This window comes from Trachypithecus francoisi, unplaced genomic scaffold (assembly GCF_009764315.1).
Source record: "Trachypithecus francoisi isolate TF-2019V2 unplaced genomic scaffold, Tfra_2.0 Lachesis_group12, whole genome shotgun sequence".
In the NCBI taxonomy this organism is placed as follows: Eukaryota; Metazoa; Chordata; class Mammalia; order Primates; family Cercopithecidae; genus Trachypithecus; species Trachypithecus francoisi.
The window spans coordinates 45,633,755-45,648,033 of record NW_022681457.1 but is presented as its reverse complement, the minus strand read 5'-3'; positions in this window follow the sequence as shown (position 1 = coordinate 45,648,033).

Genomic DNA, 14,279 nt, shown 5'->3' with positions numbered 1-14,279 from the left:
GTGGTCTAAGAAAGCAAGTGCAGGAGGCTCAACCTGGACAGCAGGATTAGGGAAGCTTGCAAGGGGAAATGATACCTAAACAGAAAACTCAAGTCACCCTGCGCAATAGTGGTGTTCAATGCCCTCCCTCACCCCATGTGAGAGCAGTACTCAGTACTCCTCCACCCACTACCCCACATGAGAGTGGCTTCTGCCCTCACCCACCCTAGCTTTGCATGACAGTGGTGATTATTGACACCCACCTCCACCCTGCATGATAATGGTGCTCAATGCCACTCCTCCCACACTGTATGGTAGCAGCGTGCTGTGTGCAGACCTCACATGACTTCTGCCTTACACACCCTTCAGATACTCCAGATTTTGTTCATCTAAAGGAGGTGCTTAGAAGTCTTAGAGGAGGCCAACTGCCAAAGCAAAAATGCTAAAATTTCACCCTGGAAATTTGCTTTTTTGTTTATGCAACAATCAAAGAAAGGTGTTCCTGGTTTGGTGCTCTCTGGAACCGGTGACTTGGGGCCCTAGGCTCCTTCCATATTGAGCCTCTGCTATCCTGCAGAGTCTCAGAGTTCTACACTTTACTTCTAGGCAGAGGACAAGGAAAGGGAATGAAAGGTAACCAGCAGAGTTTTATGGACTGAGGACACCACTGCTGCATGCATTTCTTTGGCTAGAATTCAGACACGTACCCTGTTTAACTTCAGGGAAGAGTGGGAAGCAGAGTCTATCTGTCCATCCAAGAGGAAGAAAAAATGAGTTTTGATGCATACTCAACAGTCTCCAATACACTATGGCTGTCTCTTTGCAATGCCCGAGAAAGATTGTGGCAGTGTCTTAAACTTGAAAAGGGAGCTGGCTGTCCACTTTTTAGCAGGGGAAATGGATGATACAGGAAATTGCAGATGAATAACATGACTTGATACACTAAGATCTGAACTAATTGCTATGACAGTGCAGATGTTATTTAACTTTCGGAGAACTTTTATTCTGTCCTACACCTTGTAAACATTAAAATCTTTGAGAGAAACAAACACAATAATTTGTATTTCAAGACTGTGACATACCTGTAAGCTTGCTGGGAAAAAATTCACTATGAATAAAGGTCCTACACTGATATTCTATGAGTTATATCTAAATCCTATTATCAGCCCACATCCTACCCATCTTTCTTCTCGCCTCATCATTGATTATTGGCATGTACACTAACCATTCCATCATGTCTCTGGCTTAAAAGCATATTGAAGGAATATTGAAATGTTGATAGCATAACCTTAAGAAGAAGGATGCCATGTGCTAATGAGCAACAGAATTTTCTGCACTCAACTATTAGGTAGTGCAGAATTTGTAGTTTATTGTTTAAAACAATAACAACAATATTACAAGGAGAGATAACAAGTTCCTACCAGTCTACCAGGAAAACAGCACTCATTCTGCAAGAATCAGTTTCTGGTCTCTGTCAAACCTTCTGTGATCCACTTGGGCAGGGCTGAACATTCCCTTCTTTGTGTCCACATTGTTCCTACAGCACACCAAATTATAGCAATTTATCTTTAAGCCTATCTTTGCAAGAGGCATGTGAGCTCTATGATGACAACAAAGAGTCCTTATTCCCCATTTTAAATTTCAAATCCTTCTTTTGAATTCTTCTTCTTTTTCAAATGTTTGGTATGGTAGGGCTAAGGGTTTGCTGAATAAGTGAATGGGTTGATGAATGAAATACAATGGCTTTAATGAGAGAAAATAAGCATGCCTCCAATGTTCAGCCCTCCATTTGACCTTTCCCCAACTTTCTCTTTCCTTTGGGTGTGAGACCTGGGATCAGGGGATCCACAGTTTTCTGAGCCAACTGTTGGGCCTGCATCCCAGCTGGCCTCACCTGTGCAAAGAAACCCACTTAGGGCAGCTCCATATGCATTTACACTGCCCATTTTGCAACTCACATTCAAGAGTCTTGATTTTGATAGCCGGAAAGCAGAGCAGAGAAAAATGCTGTTATCAGCCCACATCCTACCCATCTTTCTTCTCGCCTCATCATTGATTATTGGCATGTACACTAACCATTCCATCATGTCTCTGGTTTAAAAGCATATTGAAGGAATATTGAAATGTTGATAGCATAACCTTAAGAAGGATGCCATGTGCATATTCCTTCAATATGCTTTTAAACCAGAGACATAGCCTCTTTTCTACAGATTTTCCTTTCAAAACAGCCTGTGAGGTCTTGTCAGACTTGGATGACCTCTAGAATAAAAATAGTAACCCCCATCATAGGATCGTCATGAGAGTGACTACATGGAAAGGGTTTAACATAAAACTTGGCATAAAGCAGGTATTCAGTCAATGCCGGCCGGTCTTCTTATGCTGCTGTCACTGCTTGTTTTATTATTTTAACACAGGCTTTTTGCCAGAATCCCTTTCTAATCCAGCTCACCCTGATTCAGGAGAATGGGGAGAATAAAGTCAGATTGATCCATTGTGTTAAATCAAATTTTGTGAACGTTAGGTACCAACCAAAATGACATTCATCATCTACTGCAGTGAAATATTTTCAATAACAGGCTGAAAATCTCAACTTTCTGATAGTTATCCATTTGGGCTTCCCAATTTAACATTCTGAAATAAAAGGCTGGCCTTTTCAAAATTCCACAAAATGGTTGTCTCTGGGTAATCTGTGATTTGTGTTGAAATATAGAAATTCTAGCCAGACCCCAAATTAATAAAATTGTGTGACATATAAAGCTCTATGATGGATGGCAACCAATAGTCCAATACTGTTTTACTCTCTCTAATATACTGTTTCTCTGCAAAGGCCAAGAAATTAAAGAACGGTTTTATTCTCCCCTTCCAGCCTGTGCAGGGTAATTATGTATTATTAATAATGCAGCAGCACAAATGATATTAAATGAACTACATTTGTTAATGCAGATCTTATCTAACTGCTTTTTCCATCAGTGGACTGTTTCTCATCAGGGGGTACTAATTAGCTGTAATATGTAGAAAGATGGGACAGAAATCCAATCAGATAAATGGGATCTATTTGGAGAGATCCAGGAAAGAGAAAGAAAAGCATTCATGATTCTGTGAGAATTACTACAAGTAGAAAAGATGAAAATTTCTGCCGTTTCAACTTCATTTACATTTTGTGGTCACAGAAATGCAGTATCACTGGATTGCCTAAGCTGCAAAGGCCTGCAAATAATTTTATTTATCATGACTGTAACACTGTTGTCCTTTGCAGTAATAAAAGTGCATATGGCTCTATAAAAATCCCAAATGGTTTACATGGCCCTTGCAAACATTAAACCTAATGAATTAGGGTAAAAACTGATGTTCTCCAGATTTCTCCAACTAATGCAGACTTGCAGGAAACTCACCTTCTAAACTGTTTTCTTAGAGAAGGAATCACCTGAACCCCTCAGGTAGGCCCCATGTTGAAGAATGGATAAATCAGATCCTTTAAAAATCTCCCGTCAACTAAACTGGGTGCATACGTGGCCCGTCTTCAGATATTACAGCAACATTGTTCACCTTGCCTGCCACCCTGCCTGTTCACCCTGAGCACACTAGCCAATGTTAGGGACTCATCAGTGGTTCATTTATAAAGCAAGTGCTTCGCTAACCTGACAACATGTTTATCACTGCTCTTGTAGGATTATGGTTGCTTTAAGCCACCTTGAGTGAGCTGGTGGGGACTCAAAGGGGAGGGACATACATTCTCATTATGAAAATGGACACAAAAGTGAATTATTTCGTTTTGGCTAGCTCCGTTCCTCAAACGTAAAGAAGGGCTTGCTGTGTACTATTCAAAAGCTTGCAAAGAGGTGAGCTGATTATTGAATTTAATTTTTAAATAAAGCCTTTCTTTCTTTTTCTTTGCCTGCCTATTGTCAGAACCAATGACACCTTTTTGCTCCTTTCTAAATTCTAACCCAGTAGGCATTCCAACATTTGATTTCTGTATATTAGGGAAACACTGTAATATGTGGTAATATCTAGCATTTAATGAGGGTTATATAAATGTTCACTATTAGTATTTTTCAAGTTCTGAAAAATATCTTTTGGGGCCTCAAAGTTTGGGGAACTACCATATCACTATTGTGGCATCCCGATTCAAACCATAGCATATTCAATGTCTGAAATCCAGACATATTACAGTTTAACCTTTGAATATTTGAACTTACTTTCGGAATCTTTAATGGTCATCAATTGAAAACATTTATTCTTCCCATTCTTGGTTTCTCTCCAAAAAGGCACAAAAATATTTGAAGAATTTGGACTTATGCTTGAATTGCCTTTAAAAGGTGACCTCATCATTAACCAGTCTAAGGTTGGGATGGACACAAAAGATTTTACTAGTTGGGACCCCAGTGGTCATTGGAAACTAATGAAATATGACCTGGTCAAATAGAATGAGACTTAGTGCCTCAGCAATCTGCAAATATTCGACACTTTTTAAGCAAAGTAATCATGAAAATTCAGGAGACATCATTATAATATAAAATCATGCAGGTATCTAGGGAAATATATTTGTATACCTCATGACAAAACTTGAGTGGAAGCTCAGGAGTACTATTTACATTTATATATACTTATATCATGTAATTAAAGCCAACAGATAAACACATCAATATGTTAAAACAGATGTAAAAATATATAGATAGACATATTGCACTGAAACCTTGATATTGCATCCAAATGAAATCCTGTATTCCAAATATGCCCCGTAGGAGTTTTGCTCAAGGCTATGCTTAGGTATACTCAAAAATTCCCGATAGTGAGTCACTGGGGAAAACATGTTCTTTTACAGATAATTGCTACTGGCAGCCAGAGACCTAGAGAATTTGATGTGCAGTAATGTGACCTGACTATGTATTAAACTTTTTTGAAGGACATGTGTAAAGTAATTTTTATTTCTGTCACACACCTTGGGTTTTCCCCCCACTTGCTAGCACATTTTTATTAAATAAATAACTTTTCTATTTTTAATGTATCTGTTAGGTTTTGTCCTAATCAATTTCAATCATAAAATATATTCATATTGTTTTCTTCTTCAAGAAAAAAGCAAACTAGAGACAAGAAAAAATGTCCACCTGAGTTGTAAGGAATATGTAAACAAAGCAAAGTTATATTATTGATAATGAACTTTAGGAAAAATGTGACAAACAGTAGATGCTTGTTCACAGACAAGAGAAATTAGAGATCAGCTGATTTCTCTAAGGTTGGGAGGTATCTCTGCTGCTATTTAAGGCAATAATCACTAGCTTTTCATTAAATCTAGGGATGTTTAGGAGATGGTTCCTGAGGTATTTTAAATATACTGCTTCAGAAGTTATAATTAATAACTTAAAAAAAATTATAAATTGGCAAGGACACATATGTGCAATGATACAATTCAGTGAACAAGTATCATTGCTGCTAATTACTTTGGTTCTAATTTTTCTGTATTATTATGCCATCTTCATTTTATTGTTCAATATTAACATGTAAACCTTAATTAAGAATAATGTCAGAAGGTTCCAAGAATATTGCAAAGATTTTGCAAGGTAGTTCAGAAGCTTGTTTGGAAAGAATCCCTGGATCAACTGGGGAGTGTAATTTCTAAAAAATGTGCTTTTGTGTTGAGCGTTGTATGAATTATTATGGGCTGACACTGGAAATTAGCTTTTAAGAACTTAAATCCAGGAGAGAAAAGTAAAATCAAACTAACATGTAGCAGCACAAAAATTGGGTATGGGAATTGGCTGCAAAAGCTGGGAATGTCACATCAGTTTCTCTAATGATAGGCAGCAGTTCACAGGTTTACATGCTTGTATTCTGGTGCCAGGAAGATGAACGTGCAAAATGACAACTTATCAGGAAAGCAATGTATTTCTAGTTTCCATTAAGATCATTAAAAGCCCCATTCTCTCTTCTGGTATGCAAATGGATTTTCTATACAAATCCATGAACAAGGGTAAGACTTGGCTTGTGTTCAGAGCTGCAAAGAAAGAAAGTACAGAGACTTCTAGATACTGTATTGGTTATCTAGGCTGCATCTTCTCATACCACTTGTCTCTTCTGTTTTAGTTATTTTAGTAACAGTGCTGAGGCAAAGGAAAACAGAGTGAAACCAAAGTGAATCATTTTGTCATGTACTCATTTCTGGTAAACGATATGGTGAGAAAAAATAAAGGTGAAAATGAGATTGTCCTTCAAATTTCAGGGGGCCTTCAAAATTTAGCAAACAAAACCAGGATGAGTTGTCATCATGAATCCTCTATATTATGGCAATGAAATAGTGCGGTGGGGAGATTCAAAGCCCAGTCTTGTAGTCAGAATGCTTGTATTCATTATTTCTCCCTCTGCTCATTGGCTGCGTGACCTTGGACAATTTATTCAACTACTGTATACCTCAATTTGCCCTTCTGTAAAATGACTATAAATATTGTTTCTGTCTCCTAGGATTCTCGAGTATTATGCGAGTTCTCAAATGCAAAGCAGTTAGCAATATCTAGCATACAATGAGTTCTCTATAAATGTCCACTATTAGTATTTTTCAAACCCTGAAAAATAACTTTTGGGGCATCACAAATCTGTGATTTGTACCAACAACAGGGTTTCATCCTCAGCAGTGAAGTCATACTGTTCCTTTTGGTTAAACTGTATTACAAAAATTACTCTAAAAAATATGTGAAACATGATGAAAATGTAACCTGTATCACAACCCTTTCTTCTTTTCAATTTACAACTTGGTCTATCAAAATTCCATAACCAGAGGAAGTTTGACTGCCTGTTTTTGTTCATTAGAAGTATGTTCTCCTTGAGGGTAGGAACGATGTTATTTTATAAATCCTTGTACAAACTGGGAGCACCTCAGAAAGGTTGGACTATCTCAAAACAGATTGAGTTTATTGGATGAAAAGGCAGTATATAAATAAAAGAAACCAGGCTTTATTAAGAAAAAAACCCAGTACATAAAATGGAAGGCAGCCTTTTTAAAAGATGTTAACCAAATCTGTTTAAAATAATAGGTGTCTAAATTGTACAAAACTCTCCTTCTGGTGACCTAATGTCATGTCAGATATTTTGAAAAGAACCTAAAGAATAGTAATATATCTGTCAATTTTAGTCTTTCAGAATTCCATTCCAGAGGGATGGAAAAACAGATATCCCAAGCATCATTCTTTAATCAAGTTCTAGAACAGCAATGTCCAGTAGAAATATAAGCTATGTAATTTTAAATTTTCTATTACTAGTTACATGGAAAAGTAGTAAAAAGAGACATGTACAATTAATTCTAAATAACATATTCTACTTAACCCAATATATCCAGAATATTGTCATCTCAGATGTCATCAATGTGAAAACATTATCAATGAGATTTTTCACATTCATCTGTTTCCATACTAAGTTTTCAAAATCTGGTTTGTTTTTTACAATTACATCACATTTCAACTTGGACTGGCCACATTTCAAATGCTTCATAGCCTTATGTGGCTGGTAGTTACCAGATTACACGATGCACTTCTTGTATGGTTAGGCTTTGTGTCCCCACCCAAATCTCATCTTGAATTGCAATCACCAGGTGGTGAGAGAGAGACCTGGTGGGAAGTGATTAGATTATGAGAGCAGTTCCCCCATGTTGTTCTTGTGATAGGGAGCAAATTCTCACAATATCTGATAGTTTCATAAATAGTGGTTTTTCTTTCAGTCTCACACTGTCTCTTTCCTGCCACCATGTGAAAAACGTACTTGCTTTCCCTTCACATTCCGCTATGATTGTAAGTTTCCTGAGGCCTCCCCAGCCATGCGGAACTGTGAGTCAGTTAAACCTCTTTCCTTTGTAAATCACCCAGTCTTGGGTATTTCTTTATAGCAGTGTGAAAACCAACTAATACACTTCTAGAATGAGAGATGTGGGGAGCTGTACTCTTAGAAAGTGTCAGGAGAGTATTTGTTGGTCTCAATAAGAGCTCTGCTTTGAGTCTCTACTTAAAAAAAGATTTTACTAGGGTCTTTGGCTTTTGGTGTCATTCATATTGGACCCGTTACAATTCTTGTTTGTTAATGTTCTTTTAAGTGTGCACAGAGTACCCATGTGCCTTTCTGACACCTGGTAGTGAGGTCTATTTGCTTAGAACAAATGGACATCAGCTTTGCAATTCACATGTCTGAAGAAAACTCATGTTGATAACTGCCGGGGCAGATTCCAGCACACAAAAGGTGAAAGAAAGCCACATGGGACTTTTTTTTTTTTAACCACGAGGGGTGGAATAAGGAGATGGAGGGAATGCCTTCTTATAGTGCCAGATAAGACAAACAGGTGGCACAAGGAAGGAACAAATAAGGGATGAAGGGAAGAGCAGCAGGTTAAGGCCTCAGGCAGAGCAAATACAAGATTCAGCTGCTGCAGGTTCAAGCCTGAGGCAGGATAATAGAGCTGACTGTGGCAGGAAAAAATCAGATCTGTCAACAGTACAGTTCATCCATGAATACATATGGGTAGAAGAGTATAGAAAGGACTGCAGGGCCTCTCCTCATTACTGTTCAGCCTCACTGTTACTGCCCTACCCATAAAAGCTGTACTATCTCAGAAAGAGGCTCAGAACACCTGCATTATTAACTAGATGATACCTACAAACACAATGACACCTACAAATGCATAGGTGCCATGACGTCTTCTATTGTTCAAATATTTCTTTTCTAACTTTGCACAGAAAAGGGATACAGGCAGTCAACCCCAAAAGCAAGCAAACACACCACAACTGGAAAAAATATGAAGAGAAATAAAAATGTTTCTAAAAATATTTCCCTGTAAGGGGCCCTACATATAAATGAGGAAAAACCAATAACTTCCCTCTTCCACACAAATAAATCATCACAGAGCAAACCCCAATGCCTTCCGAATGAAGCCTGACACTAAAAAATACAAATCCCTAAAAAATAGAAAATATGTGCAAAACCTATCATAGATCAGGGAGAAAAACATGTTTTTCTTTTTCTTCCAGTACTTACTGCCTCCACATCCATACACATTCATTTTATTTCCTTGCCTTTTCCAGCTCCTGGGGGCTGCTCCCTTCCTCCATCTTGGAATCTCCCTCTCTCTCAGGGAGGTTATATGCAGCCTGAAAAGGTTCTCTGTAAGGATTTGTGTGATTTGATTGGGCTCACCTATATAATCCAGAATAATCTCACCTCAGATCCTCAACCTTAAGGTTATTTGCAAATCCCTTTGCCATGTAAGGTAACCTATTCACAGGTTCCTAGGATTCGGGTGTGCACACCTTTGCAGGGCATTGTTCTGTCTACCTAGATCTTTCTAGATTCAGGTTACAGGAACATAAACTGCAAAGAACTCTCTGCCAGGGTGCCTTCCAATGGGCATGAGCAGCTGTGAGGGCTGCAAGGCCCGGTCCTCAACCGGGTAAGCCAACAACATGGAGTGACTGACATTCTTTTGAATTGCCTCATCAAATTTCATGGCTAAACAGTTCTTCAGAATGCCCAGAGAAACCACCAAGTCTCTAAGTAAAGAAAAAGTGGTATTTAGTTTTGAACCACATACAATTAGTTATATTCTCATTGTTTTTCCACTAAAATAATAATAACAATAATAATAATAATAATTTGGAGAAAATTTGGCTAACTAGCTGATTCTCCCCTACTCCACTCTATCTCCTTTTCTCTGAGTCCTTCCCTTGCAATATGGTCTCTGATGTTGGTCTTCAATGTAACTCATAAGCCCCAAGAACAGCACTTCAGTCCTAGAAGTTTTTCTACAGCCATTGGAAACTGCACACAACCCTGCAGAAAAAGGAGTCTTGTATCCACACTGCAGGAACAGTGTGAGTGATGTTTCTGCTCTACTCAGAAGCTGATCAGAACAGCATAGGGAGAAACTTGAGCAGAAAGCCCTTGGTCTACATCTTGGGTGAGAGGGGTGAATACATTGCTGACATCCATACATCCTTGCCACTACCCCAGCAATCAGCCAGCCTACCTTGCTCTCTAACTCTCTTCCCTTAGGATAATTAGAGTGTCTGTCATACTGTTTTCCTGCAGTCCTATTACTTTAGAACTGGGTTGTGTTTTTGGTATCAACTTCTCCATATTATACATAAGAAAATTGAGCCTCAAGAGAGGTACATGAACTGGCATAAAGTCACCACAAAGATAATTTCACAACCAGGCACCAGATCTCAGGGACTCTGTTTCCATTGCCCCGTTAAGGTCAAGGGCATGTAAACAGGCTTCTGAGAGTTTGAGCAAAAACACTCACTTGTGGTTAGAGGTAGGGAGTTATGTCAAGTAAGAAAGGAGGAAGATTGGGTGGAATCTAGAAAGACCTAGGTAGACAGAACAATGCCCTGCAAAGGTGTGCACACCTGAATCCTAGGAACCTGTGAATAGGTTACCTTACATGGCAAAGGGATTTGCAAATAACCTTAAGGTTGAGGATCTGAGGTGAGATTATTCTGGATTATATAGGTGAGCCCAATCAAATCACACAAATCCTTACAGAGAACCTTTTCAGGCTGCATATAACCTCCCTGAGAGAGAGGGAGATTCCAAGATGGAGGAAGGGAGCAGCCCCTAGGAGCTGGAAAAGGCAAGGAAATAAAATTCCCCTCCTAGACCCTCCAGAAGGGACTGCAGCCCTCTCTTTCTTTCTTAGAGGAGTCCTGCTCTGTCACTCAGGCTGGAGTGCAGTGGCGCGATCTCGGCTCACTGCAAGGTCCGCCTCCTGGGTTCACACCATTCTCCTGCCTCAGCCTCCCAAGCAGCTGGGACTACAGGGTCCTGCAACCATGCCCGGCTAATTTTTTGTTTTTTTAGTAGACAGGGTTTCACTATGTTAGCCAGGATGGTCTCGATCTCCTGACCTTGTGATCCATCCGCCTCAGCCTCCCAAAGTGCTGGGATTACAGGCATGAGCCACTGTGCCTGGGCAGCAACTCGAACTTTTGATGGTATTATCAAACCAGTGCTGGTTAAGCGAACACCAGGAGCGAGGGGTTGAGGGTCAGCAGGGGTGGTGAGGTCAGGAGGGAGAAGTCTGGGAATATGGAAGGATGATAAAAGCAAACACAGATAACAACTGCAGGAAAAGGCTTCCATCCCCGGGGCTGGGAGGACAAAGAGGAAATTGGACTGGAAGCTTAGAAGAGGGGTCTGTGGGGACTCAGCCTGGGAGGACAGGGTGCCTCTCCCTCAGAGGGACAGAGTGAGACTCGTGTTGGGAGTGCCAGTGGGAGAGCTGGAACCTGAACACCTGCTGCTGTTGGGTGCGGGGTGCTGCTTACAGGAAGAGTAAGTGCCCCTGGAGAGAGTGAGTCTCTTCTGCTTCTGTCTGCCAGTCTCTGTGTCAGTCTGCTCCAGCTGCCATCACAACAGCAACAACAAAACAACCACAGACTGGGGGGCTTCCACCACAGACATTTATTTCCCACAATTCTGGAGGTTGGCAGTCTAAGATCAAGGTGCGGGTAGGTTTACTGTCTCCTGAGGCCTCTAGCCGTGGCTTAGAGATAGACAGATACCTCCTCGAAGTGCCCTCACAGTGTCCTCCCTCCGTGGGCAGAAGTGTGCCCCTGCTGTCTCTCTGTGTGTCCAGGTTTCCTCTTCTTACAAGGATGCCAGGCAGATTGGATGAAGGCCCAGCCTAATGGCCTCATTTTAACTTAGTCACCTCTTTAAATGCCCTATCTCCAAGTAGAGTCACAATCTAAGGTACTGAGCATTAGGGCTTCAACATGTGAATTTTGAGAGGACACAATTCAGCCTCAAACACTACCCCTCTAAAAATTCCCATTGATGGAAGCTTGCAGGGTATCAGCTGACAAGTGAGAAATGTTTTTAGAGTCCCAGTCCCCAGTGTCACAAAAGCAGAGTTATAGAAAGGTGGGATCTGTGACTTAGTAACTGGCCAAGAAAGGGGCTAACAATGGAAGGAACCCCCTTGGTGGAACTCTGCCTCTGTGGCGAGGTGGTACAGCAGCCTCCCAGACCCCCAAGTGAGGTCTGTGTGTATCTGGGGAGTAGTGTGACGTGCATGACTGTTGAGGTTAGTCATTGTTTCTATCCCAACGTTTTGCCTGAGAGAGGCCTGGCTCTCTCTCAGGGCCTGTGTCTGAGATACCAGGTGGAAGTGAGAGCATCTACCCGCTAACTGTGGCTGGAGGAGCCAGAGGATTATTGCTCAGGAGGAGTCCTGAGGGTCATAGTCAGAAAAATGAGCTATGGAAACAAGGTGTCAGGATCTGAGCCACACAGCACACAGCAGCGTCAGCAGGTGACAGCAGCAGTCTCCCAGAGGACCCAGGCTGGATGTGGGATGTCGGGTATTAGAGATGACTTCCACGGGAGTGAGGGGAGGCCACCAGGAGGAGGACTGCAGAGTCCCTGGGGATTCACTGTGGCAGAAGGACACAGAAGAAGGGGGGTATATGGACCAAAATCTGTGCTTGTCCAATTGTTTCCTGCTTCATTGGGCGGGCCCTATAGGAAGCACAAACGTGACCCTTTATTTCTCTATTATTATTATTAGTAGTAGTAGTAGTGTTCGTATTACTCTTTGCAAAGAAGGTGAAATTGGAAGAAGAGTGAAGAAAAGCTGAGATAAGTGCTAGATCCTGAGAAAAGCTCTGAGTGACCTTAAACTTTGGAATCCCATGGAAAACAGACAACAGGCGTCAGTCTGATACAGGAGACCCCTTTTCCCAAGGCAATTGCTACTACTTCTGTATGCGCTCCTTACAGATGGTCTGGGGGTTGTAGACAATATCAGGTAGAAAAGTGTAGAATAAGTTTATTTTAAAAAGAGAGCCAACTTTGGCTTAATATCACGAGCCTCTCATTTTACAAATGAATGTCCCATGACAGCCAAAGAAAGAAATGTTGAACAAATTCATTTCAGTGTTTACTGAGTGACTGCTATGTGCCAGGCACAGTCAGGTTGCCTCTTTTTTCTTTACCGTGTACATTAAGTGACAGCTATTCTGATGAGATACAGCTAATAATAGCAGCTACTGTTTGTTGAGATTATGCTATGTACCAGTTACTATGCTAAGCACTTTTCATACATTATCTCGTTTAACCCACAGAATAACCCATGCGAATAGGTATATTTCCCACCCTTTTCAAAATTTGAGCAAACTGGGGCTCAAACCTGTTTGCTCAAAGTCACAGAACAATTAAATATCAGAGCTAGAATCCAAAATAGGCTTGTGTCATTCCAAAATCTATGCTCTTGGGTTACCTATTTTTCTTCCTACTGAAGATTTCCTGCACAATGGGGCCCGTGGTCTTTCAAGGTAGTGCCTACTAAATCTGAGCACAGTCCTTACATGTGAACTCATGATGGTAGAGAACAGTCCACATGAAAATTGCTAGATGTGGGCTGAAAACAAATAAACAAATGCAAAATACATTCTAAACAGTACATTGCCTGAGAGTGGAGGGGGGCCAGGAGAGGAAGGAAAGGCAGAAGCAGGTGATTAGAAACGGTTAGGAAGAAGTGCTTGGTAGTGACGGGTATGTTCAGTATCTTGATTGTAGGGATGATCTCATGAGTGTTTTGCTGTGTCAAAACTTAACTGTATACTTTAAATATGCAGAGTTTATTGTACTTTAATAGAGCTGTAATAAAAATAACACATATGTAATGTCAGTTATTGCTGCCTAACAAACCACCCCAAAACTGAGTGGCATAAAAGAACAATTTTTATAGCTCGTATTGGCATAAAACAATAATCAATTTTTATAGCTCCTGTCACCATGAGTTGGCTAGAGTTCTGTTGATCTAGGCAGGACTCAGTTGGAATAGCTCTTCTCCAATCTCTCTCATCCTCCTTGCATCCATGGGCTGGCAAGGCATGAATTTCTCATGGTCATGGTAGATACGCAAAGGGGAAAGCAGAACTATAGCAGAATATTGAGAGGCTTAGCTTGGAACTGGCTCATTGCCACTTTTACCTACATGTCGTTTGTCAAAATAAATCCTATTACTGAGCCCAAAGTTGGCAATGGAGAAGTACTCTTCCCACAATGAGGCTAAGGCAGGGCTGTAGATGCTGGGAGGGATAAAGAATCGGGGTCAATCATAAAATCTGTCATAGAATGTAAGAAACTAATAGACACAGGGCTACTAGAGATAGGGATGTCATCATCTAGATAGCAATCTGCTTTTCTGAAAGGCAGTGTTTGAGGACATATCTGGGCTCAGAGAAACAAGACCCTAAAACATCAAAAGAGTATGAACCTGCTTATGTTAGGGTATCTCTCTCCAAAGGAGTTAATGG